Genomic DNA, 17,290 nt, shown 5'->3' on the forward strand with positions numbered 1-17,290 from the left:
TTAAACTGGGGACATTAAGAACGACTACCAGAGATATAACTTGTGGAGTGCCACAAGGCTCAGTCCTTGGACCGACTTTTTTCCTCATTTATATTAACGACATTGTTAATGCATCTTTATTCCGCACAACGCTATTTGCTGATGATACTCACCTCTTCATAACCTCCAACACTGTCGATGATTTGCATGCATCTGTGAATAGGGAACTCCCAAAAGTGTCGAGATGGCTGCAAGAAAACAAATTGAGTTTGAATGCAGATAAGACCGAGATGCTCGTTTTAAATAATGCCAGTCATAATTTCACTGTGAACATCAATCATAAACAAATCTCAATATGTGACTCAGCAAAATATCTCGGCGTCACCATTGATTCCAAATTGTCTTGGAAGCAGCATATTGAATGCACAATATCAAAACTAGCTCGGTGTGTGGGAATAATGACCCGTCTCCAATCTTTGGTTTCCAGATCAGTACTACGAACCATCTACTTCTCTCTTTTCCACTCGCATCTGCAATATGGAATCGTAGTATGGGGAAATGCATGTACAACATTTTTGTGCAGAATTCGAACCCTGCAAAACCGTGCGATACGGCTGATCTCATCTGTACCTTTACGTACCAATTTATCGCCTTACTACCGTAAGCATCGAATTTTGCGAGTTGATGAACTGTATCGCTTCGAAGTATCAAAAGTTGTTCACAAATATTTTTCCAATAGTCTCCCTCCTGTGTTTGATGACTTTTTCATACCTGCTAAACATGTCCATTCCCATTACACGAGATCTTCGTCTAAAGCAGTGGTTCTTAACCTTTTTTCCTCCAGCGCCCCCTTTCAAAAATTATCGTGCTCCAGCGCCCCCCCCCCAAACTTCATAATGTAAGGAATGTAATAAAGACAATGAGTAAGAGGGAGGGCCGTGACAGCACTTCGTCAACCCATTAAAAACGATTGCCTTGCGCACCGATAGCGTGATAAACCGAACTTCTGAGGGCTTCGCCCCCACGAACCCCCTATCGTGATTTCGATGGTCAGCAAAGTTTGTGTGGCCTGGTCACCCTAGGTACCAAAATTTTCTATAATGCATGAATGAATAGGTGGCAATTACATATATACGTCGCGATAAACTGAGTGAGCTGTTGTATGGGAAGATAAAGGGCACGTAATTAATAATTAAACATATTCGGGCGTGCCCGCAGGCACAATTATTCGTCACCAGGCCCGTAACAGCACTTCGCCAGCCCCCCCAAACAAAAAACGTTGGTCCTGGGCGCCCATCGGGTGATAAACCGAGCTTCCGGGGGACTTCACTCCCAGACCCCCATTAGGCTGTCCTCTATTTGCTGAAAGCCTGTTAGGTATCCACATTGGGTGTCCATTTACTGAGGCAGCTATTGTCGCCTAGTCGCGCGAAGCGCGAAAAATTTCACTAATTAATGATTGAATTGGTCAATATCATCGGAAATTGCATGTAAATTGAGATTAATTTTTATCCTCTCTCTGCTCACGTAAACACATTTACCGGTAGAGCTGAGGGAGGTGCAATATTCCCTCTAAGATGCGCACGTGCGCAGTGCTGACACGGTCTCTGCGCACAGAAAATCTACGTTGCGCACAACAAATCCGAAGTTATTACCTTTTTTTAGTCGATACGCACTGTTGTCCAGGGGTCAGCGCAGTGAGTTGTTGAGTGTGCGCAGACTCATCAAAACTTGAAGCGAACATTGTGAGGTTTCTTGGAAACTGTAGCCCCCGTTAATAATAATTAAACATATTCGGGCGGGCGAACCCGTTGGTATGACTTCGTTGCATGATGTTATTTCGTGACCCCCTGTCTGCAATATCAAAAAATATAGAATCACTCAATGGGGATATCGCCCAACAGGAATATCCGTCGCCCAATCGTACTAAACTAAAAGACGCACACGATTTCAGATTGGTATTTCTTCACTGACATATAATTTTTCCCTGCCAGATGGAATTCGTCTTCTGGGGTTCAGATTGCCAAGACATGAACATTCGGTGTCAGTTTTTTAGGCGCCCAAGGACAATTAACCATATATGTATTTTGAAGGCTATATGTAACGAAGTTTTCGGTGATAATTTGCTCTGAATACTCATTAAGGATATGTCCTATCACCACATCATCTACTGCGAAGCCTTTTTCTCCAGCGCCCCCCATACCGCCCCCTTGAGCCCAGCGCCCCCCATATCGCCCCCTGAGCGTTTCCGCCCCCCTTCAACATCGCCAGCGCCCCCTGGGGGGCGCTGGGGGCAAGGTTAAGAACCACTGGTCTAAAGGAAACGTCTACTTACCCCAACCCAATAGCAACCTAACTAAGAGATCTATCGACTACTCGGGACCTATCATCTGGAATGCATTACCATCACATATCCGTGAATTGCCTTATAATAGATTCAAAAAAGCCCTACTTGATCACCTCTTGTCGTTACACTAACACACACTGTTGCCCTACCTCGCCCAGACATTGCTTCATTGATAATTTGCTACCATTGTTTAATTTTTTTCTATTTTCCTTTCCTAACTAAACATTTTTTTACAGCCAGACTGTTCTGAGTCAAGTGTACCTGTTTGATGCTGGTGTGATCAGACTAGATGACCTTCACGGTCTTATCGATCATTCCTATCTAATACCGAATACTGTGCACGCATATTTTCTGTATCACATTCACTGCCGTTTGTTATGTATTTTGGTTCGATGAAAATAAAGACTCTCTCTCTCTCTCTCAGAGAATATAAAAGGCAAGCGACAAAACGAGGTGGTATGCGGCGGAAGGTAAGGTCGATAGGTCAGGTCGTGGTCCGGTAATCTTAAGGGCGGGCCAGTATTTCCTTAGGAGAAATTGCTTGTATTTCGACTTGAATGTGGACATGCTCGTCGACTGTCGGATGACCGGCGGGGCTGCTCCACACGTCAGGTCTTGCATATTCGATAGAGCGATGATCCTTTCGGTCGATCATATGATATTTGGACGACGTGGACGCGCATGTGTTGTACTTGTGCGCTTTTGATTGCGAGAAGTCAAAAATATTTGGGGCAATTGGCGATTTCTAGTTTCCGCATATCTTCTATGTTTAGGACACCGAATCTCTTCAGCAGCGACTTATTGGCAGAGGTGGTCAAGGTAGTCAAGAAAGCTACTAAAGTAGAAAAATTAGAAGCAGAAAAATTAACCTCATAGGCACACTCGTGCATGGAGCGTTGATGATATGTTCGGGTAACAAACTGAGTTTAGAACTTGACTATATCCGAAAAATCTTACTGGATAACGGTTACCCTGAACACGTCATCAGCCGCGCGGCATGGAGAGGAAATTAACGCAATTCAACGCAGAAAAACGAACAGAGCCCACCGCACGAACAACAAAAGATGTTTGTATCCATCTACCTTGGATTGGCCCCATTTCCACCCGCTTTGAAAAACAATTGATTTCTGCTGTCAGTAAGTGTTACGACACAGTCAAAACCAATGTGATTTTTACAACAACACAACTGCTCCCTTCAACACGCAAAGACATGCTTCCTGCACTTCAACAAAGTAATGTAGTGTACGAATATAGGTGCCACTGTGATTGTGGCTACGTGGGAAGAACGTCAAGACGTCTGCAGGACCGCATAAACCAACATGTCCCCAGATTTATCAGAACACGTTCGTCACGCTCAGTGAAAAGCTCACCCTTAACTCATCCACTTAAGATTGATGCTGATCAATCAAAGGCCATTAATTCTGCCATCGGCAAACATCTGTTGGATAATCCGATTTGTGCGAATAATTATCGAGACGACCGATTTCGAATCGTAGGGCGAGGCCGTTCACAATTCCATTTTTGTGCCTTGGAATCAACTTTTATCAAAATACCAGTGGCGGCTCGTCCTATAGGGCAACTGGGGCATTGCCCCACCTAAAATTCTGTTCAATGACAATTCTTTACCATTTATAGACGCACACCTATCTATATAAACCGAAATCACAGCGAAAATCGTATATTTCTTGTCCTTTCGCTTGTAAATGCCCATATATAGCGAAGTCTATGCGAAAATCAAATTCTCTTCTGTGTTTTCGCTTTGCGAATGCCTAGCCGGAGCTTGCCCCGGTAGCGCTCATAACAAGCTTTCACTGTCTATTCTCTCAAAACCGCGCATAATAAAGAAACGGTGATTTACTCTCTCCTATTCATAAAATTACCGAGCAACCGGGGCACGATAGCTCTGTGCCCTTAAGGTGTGATGTAACAATCGTATCTATAGCTATAGAAAAAAGCAAGCGACAAAAATGGGGTGGCATGTCATGGAATGCGAGATCGATAGGTCAGTCGTGGTCCGGTAAGCATGGGGATGGACTAGTATTCATTTAGTAGTAATTGCTTGTATTTCGACTTGAATGTGGACATGCGCGTCGACTGTCGGATAGCCGGCGGGATACTGTTCCATACATCAGGTCCGGCATATTGGACGGAGCGATGATCTTTTCGGTCGATCATGTGATATTTGGACGACGTGGACGCGCGTGTGTTGTACTTGTGCGCTTTTGATTCCGAGGTAAAAAAGTCATTGAAATATTCGGGGCAACGACCGCAGTGGAACTGATACATAAACTTGGCGATTTCTAGTTTTCGCATATCTTCTATGTTTAGGACACCGAATCTCTTCAGCAGCGACTTGTTGGATGGACCAACAGGCTTCTATGGGGCTCTAGCTATGATACGGAGTACCTTATGTTATAGTTTTTGCAGTGGCTCGAGTGCAATTTTATTGCCAGCCACCCAACAAAGGATGCCATATTGTAACTTCGATTAGATTAGGGATTTAAAGAGTATCAGAAGAACCCAGGCTGGCATGAAGCGTCCAAGGCTGTAGAACAGGCCGCACTTCGGTGATAATTTAGGGTAGAGACTGAATATGACTCTTCCAGGACATGTCCGAGTCCAATAAAACCCCGAGATATTTGTCATTATCTGTGTTGGAAACGGGCTGACCAGCGATGTTAACGGTTAGGTTATTTTTTTAAATTTCCCATTAATATATACCCAAGGAACAGCTCTTGGTTTCAAATAGGTTGTTGGAAATTGACATATAGTCTTCAGGGGTAGTGATGAATATAAGTTGAGCTTAAGGTTGCCAGTGAACCCGTACCTCGGTGAACCCGTCCCGTGAACCCGTCCCTCGGTGAACCCGTCCCTCGGTGAACCCGGCCCTCGATGAACTCGGCCCTCGGTGAATTCCGCCCTCGCGAAATTTTGAAATTAAGTGTATTAACAAGTATTAATATGAATTATTAAACTAATAATGTTATTATCAACTGATTTGTCGATCTTGTAAGGTGGTCAGGGCATGCGTAGATCACGCAGTCACGGAGTGATCAGATCACATGATCACGATTGCGTGGTCGGCTCATTGTTGAATTGACTTGGCGAGGGGCGGACGTGCGACGTTCGACATCCTCGTACCCATCGCATTGGGTCTTATCGCATTGTATATTGTGTGTGACTTGTTCAGATGAAAAATATGTCCCAACGATTGTTATTGCTCACATATCAACCACGCGTGGTCTGCTCGTTATTGCAACTGCAGGTTGAGGTGGGGTGTTAGTGTTGGGTAGGGTAGGGGGGAGGGAGACATTAGGGTTCGGGGAGTGGGACATTGGGTTCGGGTAGGATACTAGGGTTGGAGGAGGTGGGATATTAGGGTTAGGGTTAGGATATTAGGGTTGCCGGAGGTGGGATATTAGGGTTGGGGGAGGGGGATATTAGGGATGGTGGAGGGGGGATATTAGGGTTAGGATATTAGGGTTGCCGGAGGTGGGATATTAGGGTTGGGGGAGGGGGATATTAGGGTTGGGGGAGGGGGGTATTAAGGTTGGGGTAGGATATTAGGGTTAGGGTTAGGATATTAGGGTTGCCGGAGGTGGGATATTAGGGTTGCCGGAGGTGGGATATTAGGGTTGCCGGAGGCGGGATATTAGGGTTGGGGGTTGGGGGACATTAGGGTTGGGGTAGGATATTAGGGTTGCCGGAGGTGGGATATTAGGGTTGCCGGTGAATACAAAATTTCCCGAGGACCGGGTTCACCGAGGGACGGGTTCACCGAGGGACGGGTTCACGGGACGGGTTCACCGAGGGACGGGTTCACTGGTAATCGAGCTTAACAAGGTGTGTTGAGTCAAAAAAGTATGGGAACCATCGGTTTACCGTTTTCCAAACTTAAGCATATCCATGTACAAATGCAGTGTACTCTTGAGATGGCGATTTCCCCACCTTACAGTCAAAAAACCAAAATGAAAAAGCTATGGAGAATTGTCTTTGTAACCAGCTTTCATATGATAACCTACTCGCTGGAATACACTTATAAGGTTTTGCTCAATTCGCATTCTAAATTGTGTAACGCTTGACCGATTTCAGACCATCGACCAAGTTTCGCCTCAATTTAACCTTTAACACTACACCGCATGGCATTCAATACCACATGAGAATATAGACCAATATACTAGCTACTCAGAAAACCCAGTGCCAAATCTCAACTGTAATCCAACATCTGTTTACACCTTTTTGAATTTTACATTGATAAACCTGAATGCTGCAGAGCTAAAATGAGCAAAAAATTGTCAATTTTTCAAAATGACATAACTTTTGACCCCGGGGATCAATTTTCCTCAAATAAACTTTATTGTGTTCGAAATTAACTCATCTATGCATGTACCAAATTTCAGAAGATTTGGCAATGTGGTGGTTCCAACTTTTGTTGTCCAGGTTGGGAATGGCCCGTTTCCCCTCAACGCAGCGCGCCAGGCTTAAACGCCACATAATGAGTTTCCTTTTCCAGAAACACGATAAGATCGAGTACGAAAAGGTAATACAGCCAAAAAGCAAGGGAGGCCTTGGCCTGACAGACATCCCAAGGATCGTAGATCTAATATACATCAAGCCGGCCCTCCATTTCCTGCGAAAGAACGGCGAGCCACCGGAGACGGAATGGGAAAACCGGCTTGAGAACCAGCTAGCCATCACACTCCGCAGGTATGCAAAACATCGGATAACTAACTCCAAGGCACATACCTTTCAGCCACTACAACATTGGAAGAAAACCAGCGAAAAAATGAAGAAGCTACAACTCGACCCAGGGGATATCAACAAAAAGAAAGACACGTACAAAATCACTATGGGCAGGAACCATGCAAGAACCATCCAGGAAATGGAGGGGCCGAACTGGGACAATGTCCAACACCCGACTCTCACCCACCGGCAGCGAGGACACAACTGGGAAACCACATACCACTTACTCCCAACAAGAGACCGTCTATATGCCAGGTTGGCCGCACGCACGTCACAATGCACCTTCTGCCATATTAATCTCGAGACTCACACCCACCATTTACAGGCTGCAAGGCGATCAAACCCGTTATAAGCATGTATTTGGATCTATGGACGGAGACAACCGGAGATGCAAGGCAACCGGTCGAACAACGAATCATCGTAAACATGCACCCTCAACCACCCACTCAAGACGGTAATAAACCATCCCTGCTGATATTAATCTCCATTCTTAAACAGGCAATATGATAAAAAGATCCACGGGACGCCACGAATCGACACGGAATGGATCAGGGACTCTACAATGATAAGATTGGAAAGAAGACCCCGAAACGAGGAGGACGACAGAACGGAAGAAATACTGAACAAGATCAAAGAGCGGGCGCGCGCGTTGCGATAAAAATGTCTCGAATATGCACTGTTTTGAAAACTTACCAAGCCCTGATCCCCTTGACCCTTCCCGCAACAGGGGTTAAAGGTCAACTGCATCTTAAAAATGACTTTGCCTTATTTCGTACATTATGTGGTTGGGAATATGAATAAAATATTGAAAATTGAAAATACCTTATAGTTTTCAAGTAATTTAAATTGTAAATCGAAAAGCCAAAAAACGGAAACGAAACCATTCAGCCATGAAATGACGTCATGTAACTGACACAGCAGAAGACTTGGTACCTGGTTTGCATAAAGTTAGCCCTGTTGCTGTGGATTTGAGTATTTCAGTTTGATCATGAAAGCTGTTGAGAAGATGAGGAATGGAGGTAGACGTTATGTCGCGTATGGCTGCTACAATACGCAATATGCGGTACTCAAAGTGTCCTTACATCGCTTTCACAAGCCATATGCCGGCAGCCGACTGGACGCCTAGCTGAACAGTGAACACCGTGAAGACCAAAATTGCGCACAGAATCATATTTATGCGCGGATCACTTCCAACCATCTTGCTTCAATGAAGTATCCGAGATACACAAGCTAGTTGACTATCGAACACAGGCAACTATCGCATGTACAACACTTTATTTTCATGGAGGAATACCGGTATACTCCTCTGAAGCTACGTAGTGTCCGAAATCGGTAAGTGAAAATGTATTGAGTCAGCTAGTACTATAAGAGTAACTAACCGTTTCTATTAGTATTGACTGTGGTGCTAATGAAAGTAGTTATTGTTTGCACTCAAGTGTACATGTAGAATTAAGTATATGCCTTCAAAAACTTTTGAAGTGGAAGTATTCTAAAATTAAGCCACTTACTTCGCTCATTGAAAGAAGTAGTGGCATTAGTTATTGAAAAGGGAGTATGTAACCAGCTGACTGCATGACCTGATGGTTACGTCGTTGACCACCTTTATGGACTCCGTGGTTAATTGAAAAGGACGCGACTCGAGCCAAAACTATAGAAGTGAGATTGACTTGTGACTCGAAACTTTGCGACTTGGCTACAACCCTGATAAAATCATAGACTGATGAAGCTGTAGCCTATGAGTCAGGATGCCTGCTTATCATATAAGCAGCAAAAGCAACAAGATAATACCGATGATCCATTACTATATCGTAATCTATGTCCCTCTCAAGATGTTGGCAGCTCAGCAGAGATGAGAAAGTACCAGCATCAACATAACAGTCGTAAAGTACTGTGTTAACTGTTCAAAACAACCCTTATAAGATTTCACCATATTCACAAGCCATACGCATCATTGTAGGATGCAGTTGGCAATCCTTAATTTAATGATAATTAAGAATACAACGTTTGGAATACTGCCTTCAATCTGAACTGGAATACTGCCTTCAATCTGACTGTGTTAACACCTTGTGATATTCTTTTGCCTTCTCTAGATTACTGCAATGAAGAAGTCGATGCACTCATCAAAACAAATCCAGGAACGGCAGAGTTCATCAATTTTATTTGAGTAGCGGCATCGTCAAAATTAGCTGGGATGATGATATTGCTGGACACAAAATCGATATATTTCTCTTCCTGATACAAGCAGTGTCAATGGATTAGTTTGTTGCGTTTACTGTTTTTAATAAAACTATTCATTCACAATGAAGCATTTCAAAATTGAAATCCTTTGAAACTACTGGATGTGAATTTTGATCGGATCCTGTGCAGTGTTTCTCAGCTTCCTGAAAAGTGTAGTTGTGTAAGGCAAGTTGTGTACTTGACAACAGACTCGCCGTTTCATCTTAATGTGGCTCATTCACTCATGCTAGATGATTCACTAGATGTTATAATTCTGTGGCCATAATCGTGTTCATATCTATAGTAAACCATCTCCAATGCATCACCATCCCAACAAGCTGATTGAAATCATGGTAATGCTGTGATTCACTCTTATTCTGTCAGCACACACTCTCCCTGATAGTTGGCATTCAAGCTGGCAACCTCCATACTAACACCCGTGATTGATTGTAGCAAGATTCCTTATTGAAATGAGGTAATCCACCAAATTATACAGGCCGCTACCATACTGCATTTCATTTAGTTTAGACAAGCGGCTTTTACGCTGATCACACTACTGATTACCACCCGACCCTTCATTATACGAAGCTGCTAGGGGTTCCACTGATGTGGGATCGAGTGAAGCAGCACCTGAAGTGCGTCCGCATTTCATACTTACACTGAAGTACTCAGACTCAGTTTCAACACCATACAAGCGAGTCCTTCGCCATACAACTAACTAAAATATTCGCCCAGCGTCTGGGCGAACGCAAACATCCGCTGTGGTGAGAATAGAGATGTCATGTACTTGACGTCACAATGCACATTCTGCTTTTTCTGTAAACATGCCAATATTAAGACTTTCAGTCAAAATTACGGCAATTTCCGATTGAGTTGAATCACGGAAAGTCGGCAATTTCGGTATAAAAAAAAGTTCTGAACATGATTCCGCAAAGTTGTCTATAGAGATGCAGTTGACCTTTAAACCCGCTCAGAGGCCAAACGCCGCGCGGCGGCCGAATGTCTATACGGCGTTTGGCGTCTGGTTTTCTGAGACGCCGAGTAGCTATACGGCGTTTGGCGTCTGTTATGTTCAGACGCCGAGTAGCTATACGGCGTTTGGTGTCTGTTCAGACGCCGAGTAGCTATACGGCGTCTGAACATAACAGACGCCGAGTAGCTATATTCGGCGTTCGGCATATGGTATGTTGAGAATAGGGTTTGATTTGAAGGCTGAGGCTTGAACAGGAGTTTTCTGCAGCTAAATCTAAGCAAAGCATGTCATATCATTGGCCAGTGGGCAAGTGATTTGATGGTTGTTTCGTGTGTACCTGACTACCTGTACACTGACCTGTACACTGGTTTTCTGAGACGCCGAGTAGCTATACGGCGTTTGGCGTCTGTTATGTTCAGACGCCGAGTAGCTATACGGCGTTTGGTGTCTGTTCAGACGCCGAGTAGCTATACGGCGTTTGGTGTCTGTTCAGACGCCGAGTAGCTATATTCGGCGTTCGGCATATGGTATGTTAAGAATAGGGTTTGATTTGAAGGCTGAGGCTTGAACAGGAGTTTTCTGCAGCTAAATCTAAGCAAAGCATGTCATATCATTGGCCAGTGGGCAAGTGATTTGATGGTTGTTTCGTGTGTACCTGACTACCTGTACACTGACTGTACCGTACACGCTACTAAGTGACGACATCGCGTGTGCTTCGATGCTGGGTCGACACTGAAGATCTGGCTGCTTGAGAACATACACGTTTCGTATTAGACAGATCGTCAGTGACGTTACTACAGATACTGCATGATTTGTTGCTGGGAACTTAACCACCGCAAGAAAATTACAGTATGTGACGTGTGGTAACAAGATATTTTATTGTTTTCTAGTAGGCCTATAGTTAGTTAGTGATTGATTCTAGACTAGACTGAAACAGCTGCAAAATCCTTTGTATCTCCACTTCACGTATGCTGTGGTAAATCAACAGTTCGCGTCACTGAGACCGTATTCAAGACACACCTAAAATTTCGTTTCCATATTACTCCGCAAAATTCTACACAACACAAGTATACTCCAAATGATCTTCGGTTGTGAGAAGTTCAAGGTTAAAGACCAGGATTGATGTTGAAAAAGATGGATGAAATTGTGGAGTACTTGCTTTGAAGGTTTGTGATGCGTTCACGTATTGAGATTTGAGAAAATTGATTTGCAATCTAATTTCACGTAATAGGCCGCCGAACTCTACCCGATGCAAACCCGATCATTCTCGACGAGCTTGCGAAAGCTACCGCCAGCAGTTTGGTCAAATCTTGCTTGATGCAACGGGTATGTTAGTCAATGTTGGATTAAAACCATTTTTAATACGAAGTATGTTTTGCATGCAGATGAATAAGAATTGGGAGATTATTGCATTGAATGCAGTGGTCCAAACCCAATAAAAAAACATGAAATGGGTAGGGGAGATGTGGAACCGATGAGACAGTGGGACCGAAAATACTTGAAAAATTATCTGAGATCCTATGATTACAGTACGCGAATTTGTCTACAAATGCATGCTGGCAGAATCTTTCACACTAACAAACCAGCAATTATTTTTAATGTGAAGTGTAGGGCTTGTATCAGGGTATATAATGCCACATCTTTTTTAATTCAATACCATCCTCGAGTTGACTATTTTCAATTCAATTACAATATTTATAGGGTGGGGAGTAGGGTTATGACTAAAAAAAAAAAATTTTGCCTGTAGCAGGAATTGATGAACATTTTGGTATAAATTAATAAAATTATAATCATTTTGTTCAAATCGAAAAAAATGTCCCGCACAAACTAACATCAATTTTCGACACTGGTCCAAATATGGAAAAAAATTAAAATTCAAAGATATTCTTTGCTACAAATTTGATCTTCAAATATATGTCCTTTTACACTTATTGTAAAGTTCATTCATCATTTTGACTTCCCTTTCTTTTATTATGTTAAAGCCAGGGACATCTACGACGGACATATCCGACTTCCAATGGGGTTTTGGGGCACTTTATCGCTGCAGGACATTCGACCGCAAAGATAGCAGCAAATAATCTTTGATATATTCTAGAGCCCGATCGATATTGGATTTTTGGGTCGATACCGATAAAACCAATATCTCACACCTTAGCCGATAACCCCAATACATTCAGCCGATATTCAGAAGAAGTTGGATGTATAGCCTACATAAGCAAATCTTCAGAGGGCATTTATTTGAATTGAACATCTTTACAGCTATTGTTACACTTGAACATGAAATGCACTAGAAAGGCTGCATCTGGACACCTGTAAAGTGTAAGCTATATGAAATATATCAATATTCTCAGTCTAGCGATCAAAGATTATAGTTTTCTGGCTTCCTTCCGCCATGTTGTGACGTCACACGCAAATTGCCGTTAATTTTTCAACTCCAATGGCCGATACCGATAATTCTTTCAAAGTGTGATATCGTCTCGATATTATCGACGAACCGATGATCAGTCGGGCTCTAGTATATTCCATCTTTAGACATCTGGTTAGAATACCAGTCTTCCTGACACGCATTCGCGATAAATAAGCATCTCCAGAGTTATTCTCTATCTGGGGAAGTGGAAGTACGCAACGCAACCCTTGAGCACCCTCTCGCATTGCGTAGAAATGGAAGTTTATGCCATTTGATCAGTGGTAATCTATACTATTTTATTTGAAAGAACGGCATGTTCTGCACATGCCATAGATAAACTTAAAATCATCTATACATCCTCGGTTTTCTAATATTTTCATCTGAAATTCGTGCTTGGTGGATTGCACCTAGTTTTCGTAGTGTTTTACCACATCATCTCCAAATTTGTAGCTGAGAGTTGGATTTCTTCAAGACGTTGGATCGAAGAAGTCTAATATATGCTTTAAGAATCGATAATATGATGTTGGCAAGGGATATGAAAACCCATGCTCATCATTGCATTTCGCAGTTTCGAAACAACGCCATTCTGCCGTCCAGTATCAACAGATGCTACGGTGTCACATATGATATATGAGTTTTTCAAATTTTCCTGTACATCATATTCTTCTAAGCGGTTTTCTAGACCGCTGAAAATACCTAGAGTTGTTCTACTTTCGCCTTTTCGAACACCCAGTTTGATTTTTGCCAGACAAATTGAAATTATACGATATATACAGTCTACATCTAAAATCGGAATTAATAATTATTTAATAATTATTTAATATTGACTGTAAACAAGAACACGATAGGAATAATTCAATCTGGGCGTTCAAAATGTACCAAAATACTATTTTAAATCTTCGCAATTGGAATTGGGTCACTTAAATTCAAATCAGTAGATAAATAAATTATATAGTCTGTATCTACAAAAGAAAGCCTATCCTCCATACAGTGAAAACTGGAAATTTTTTGTGCGGGAGGTTTTTGTTTAAACAGTCTTAACTTTTGTGAGTTTTGAAATCAGGACACAAAAGCTCATCATTTGTGACTACAGGCCACACAAAATTTTGAAATTTTTTTTCTAGTCATAACCCTAGTGGGGAGCCTATGGTACCATAACCAAATCAAGCAAAATGTTTGAATCAAATAATCACTTCACAACAGAAACACGCCTACACATATAGAGGCATGCAAATCATAGTTTCCTGTGGTGCTTTATCGCTATAACGAGGTAATTGAAAGTCAAAATGTCAATTTACGGGTAATATGTATGTGCCAATAATTTTGTTGTTTTGGGCGTAAATCGAAACGTGATTTTACTCCAACATTTGAGTTGATATAATCAAATAATCTATTTTATTCTTGAAGGTGGTCCCAGGTCCCATGGTTGTGTCACTCGTGTGTCTTTGGACCTACCGAGTGGGGACCAATGATGCGTTCGAGCAACAAATTTTGAACGTTCATGAATATTTTTTGAAAAAGCCGATATTCATGTTAATATCCAAGATACGTAGAGCTTGGATCAAAGTGTTGAGCCAGCAAAAGATATATTCTCGGCTGAAGATTTGAGGGCCAGAGATCATTTTGCAATTTTTGATCCATCGCAGGGTTGTAACCAAGTCACAAGGCTGCGAGTCACAAGTCAATCTCACTTTTATAGTTTTGACTCGAGTCAAGTCGAGTCATTTTCAATTTACCACCGAGTCAAGTCCGAGTCCAAGTCATCGAGCAGAGGTTTGAGTCCAAGTCATGGTGTTATGACTCGAGTCCGAGTCCAAGTCATTGTGTTGACTTTCCAGTTAAGGTCATGTTAAACCCACTTTTATAACTCTATTTGGTGATATCGAATGGTTCGCATTTATATTATACTAATTTTCCCCACATTTAGCCGTTTCTGGTCGCATTTTCAAGTACCAGTACTAAAAGACAAAATCCCAATAAGGTGGTTACTTTGCTATTCTTCGAAATTACAATGAAATGTCGGTCTTTGCCGTCTGAGTCTCGAGTCATATGACTTGGTTCGAGTCATGAGCAACGACTCGAGTCCAAGTCGAGTCAATACACAGATTGACTCGAGTCGAGTCATTTCCGTATTTTGAGTAAATGACTCGAGTCAAGTCGAGTCATCAAAAAATCGTGACTCGAGTCATAACAACCCTGATCCATCGGTACCACATCTTTCCTATGCAATTACGAGATTACATTTGTCAGGTATATTGATTCTAACTTGTTTCCAGGATGCGTGTGACGGCTGTGGTCGATGGACGCACGAGCACTGTTGCCCGGGACAGCAGATACCTGATCCTGATTTTTATTGCATGCTATGTACCCAGATGTAAATTCTGATGTTGATATATTTATTGGGGACATTTTACTGTGGTTTCGTTGCGTATTTACTAATGACTTTTACTGTGGTTTCGTTGCTTGTTTCATATTGATTTTTACTGTGGTTTCATTGCTTATATCTCGTTCACTTTTACTGTGGTTCCACTGCTGATTTCTCAATGATGTTTGCTATGGTTCCATTGCTTATTTCTCTGTGACTTCTACTGTGGTTCCACTGCTGATTTCTTTGTGACTTTTTCTGTGGTTTCGTTGCTTGTTTCTAAATGACTTTTACTGTGGTTTTGTTGCTTGTTTCTTGATTATTTTTACTGTGGTATTCGTTGCATATTTCTTATTTTGGTTTCATTACATACTGTATCTGCAGACTTGGGTCTGAAATTCATTGCGAGTGTACAAATAAAGGGTTGGGTTCAAGTCACTACCTTCGAGTCACGAGTCATTGCACATTTTGACTCACTCGAGTCAAGTCAAGTCATTTTAGCAAAGTGACTTGAGTCGAGTCAAGTCATACGAAAAAGGTTCCTTGAGTCAAGTCATGACTCGAGTCACCCCAACACTGATATGGGGTGGTGACAGGGTTGTAACCAAGTCAATTTGACTCGAGTCATTTTCAATTCACCACCGAGTCAATGCCGAGAGCACTGGGTTGAGTCCAAGTCATTGTGTTTAATGTTCCCCCATCCACTTCAGCTTTAGGTCACTTCTGTTAAACTGTCGGGGGTGATATCGAAGGCCTCAGATAATTCATATGTTCATTTTTTCCCACTCTGAACATGTTTATTGTAACAGATAAAAGGCAGGTTTAGGGCCTATTTTTCATTTATCAGTCCTGATATACTATTCTTGAATAAGCCATAGAATGAGTAAATCCATTTTTAAGAATATAACTCCGGTCAGCAAAAAAATTGTGAGCAAGTTAGTAGTATAACGGCAGGAGGTGATCAAGTGTGTCTTTTTTTAATCTGAACATACAATCATTTGGGATTCTGCCAACGCTTATTATGAAAAAAATGTAACAATATGCAATCTTCGGTATCATATAGTTGCGAGAACTCAATAGTCGCACCATCAAAGGATTTAGCCTCTGCTCAGTTTACCGAGACACCAAACGCCGTATAGCTACTCGGCGTCTCAACATACCAGACGCCGAACGCCGTATAGCTACTCGGCGTCTGAACATAGCAGACGCCAAACGCCGTATAGCTACTCGGCGTCTTACCATATCAGACGCCAAACGCCGTATAGCTACTCGGCGTCTCAACATAGGAGACGCCAAACGCCGTATAGATACTCGGCGTCTCACCATATCAGACGCCAAACGCCGTATAGACATTCGGCCGCCGCTCGGCGTTTGGCCTCTGAGCGGGTTTAACCCCTACTCCCTTCCCGGTCCTGTGAAAACGTCAATGCCCTCTGGAATCACGACTGCCCACTTGCGGCCATTCCGAACTTCCCTGCGAGCAGACGTTACCGACACGCAACCATTCCTCTCCGCTAAAAATCCCTCTTGCAATACCCCGTAGCTATAGAATGGACAAATCTCCATGCGTAGACCTCCGCGCAACCTCATGAATTTAAAATTCAGTATTTCCATGAAAGCGAACGACAATCTTTGTAGATATTTGCAGTATCTTGTAATTCTTGGTAAAAATTTGTGTTTTGCATCTTACTTACTATTACCATTGTGGCAATAGCTATTTATTATCTCTAAATGATGCAATAAACTTGTTGGCTACATGACTACTCGAAATGCGGCTGTGAATAGCAAAAACCAAAAAGGTTGGCCACCCCAGCTTGGTATCGCTGTTTTGTGGTGTTTTGAAATGATGAACATATTAATAAAACTGATTGATTGACTGATTGATCCCATTTTCTGTCGCTTGCTTTTTCTATACTATCTCATTTTACTTTTCATTCAGTGTGCAACCAGAGCAATTTACAACGTTCCTACGTTGTAAATATTGCTATGGTGCAACTGTGCGTGCATGCCTCCTGTTTACATAGCCTAGGCCAGGGTTGATGTCTGATTCCAAAGACTACTCCATGTCCTTTCGACACCTTCCTATCTTTTCATTGTATCGCAATTTTTGTGGTGTATACATTGAACTGATGAAAATTGCAGATGAATCGAACCGAACAAACCATGATGTGACTTGATATCATACCCCACGGCCTTGTTCGTTTTCAGTTTATAGATGGCTACCTCGACTTCGGTGAGATATAATAGCAGAGGAAATAT

General features: G+C 42.4%; 1 protein-coding gene and 1 long non-coding RNA gene across 3 annotated transcripts in view; both read left to right on the top strand.

Annotated features, from left to right (window-relative positions):
- LOC145449522 (hsp90 co-chaperone Cdc37-like) overlaps window positions 1–17,290 on the top strand; it is a 148,494-nt gene that overhangs the window by 40,274 nt on the left and 90,930 nt on the right. The window lies entirely within an intron of this gene.
- LOC145450533 (uncharacterized) lies at window positions 10,634–15,119 on the top strand. The gene is made up of 3 exons (XR_013918512.1): window positions 10,634–11,425; window positions 11,491–11,585; window positions 14,943–15,119. It is a non-coding gene; the product is annotated as an uncharacterized LOC145450533 (long non-coding RNA).

This window comes from Botryllus schlosseri, chromosome 11 (genome assembly GCF_051294905.1).
Source record: "Botryllus schlosseri isolate E-star chromosome 11, Bs_hap1, whole genome shotgun sequence".
NCBI classification, from domain to species: Eukaryota; Metazoa; Chordata; class Ascidiacea; order Stolidobranchia; family Styelidae; genus Botryllus; species Botryllus schlosseri.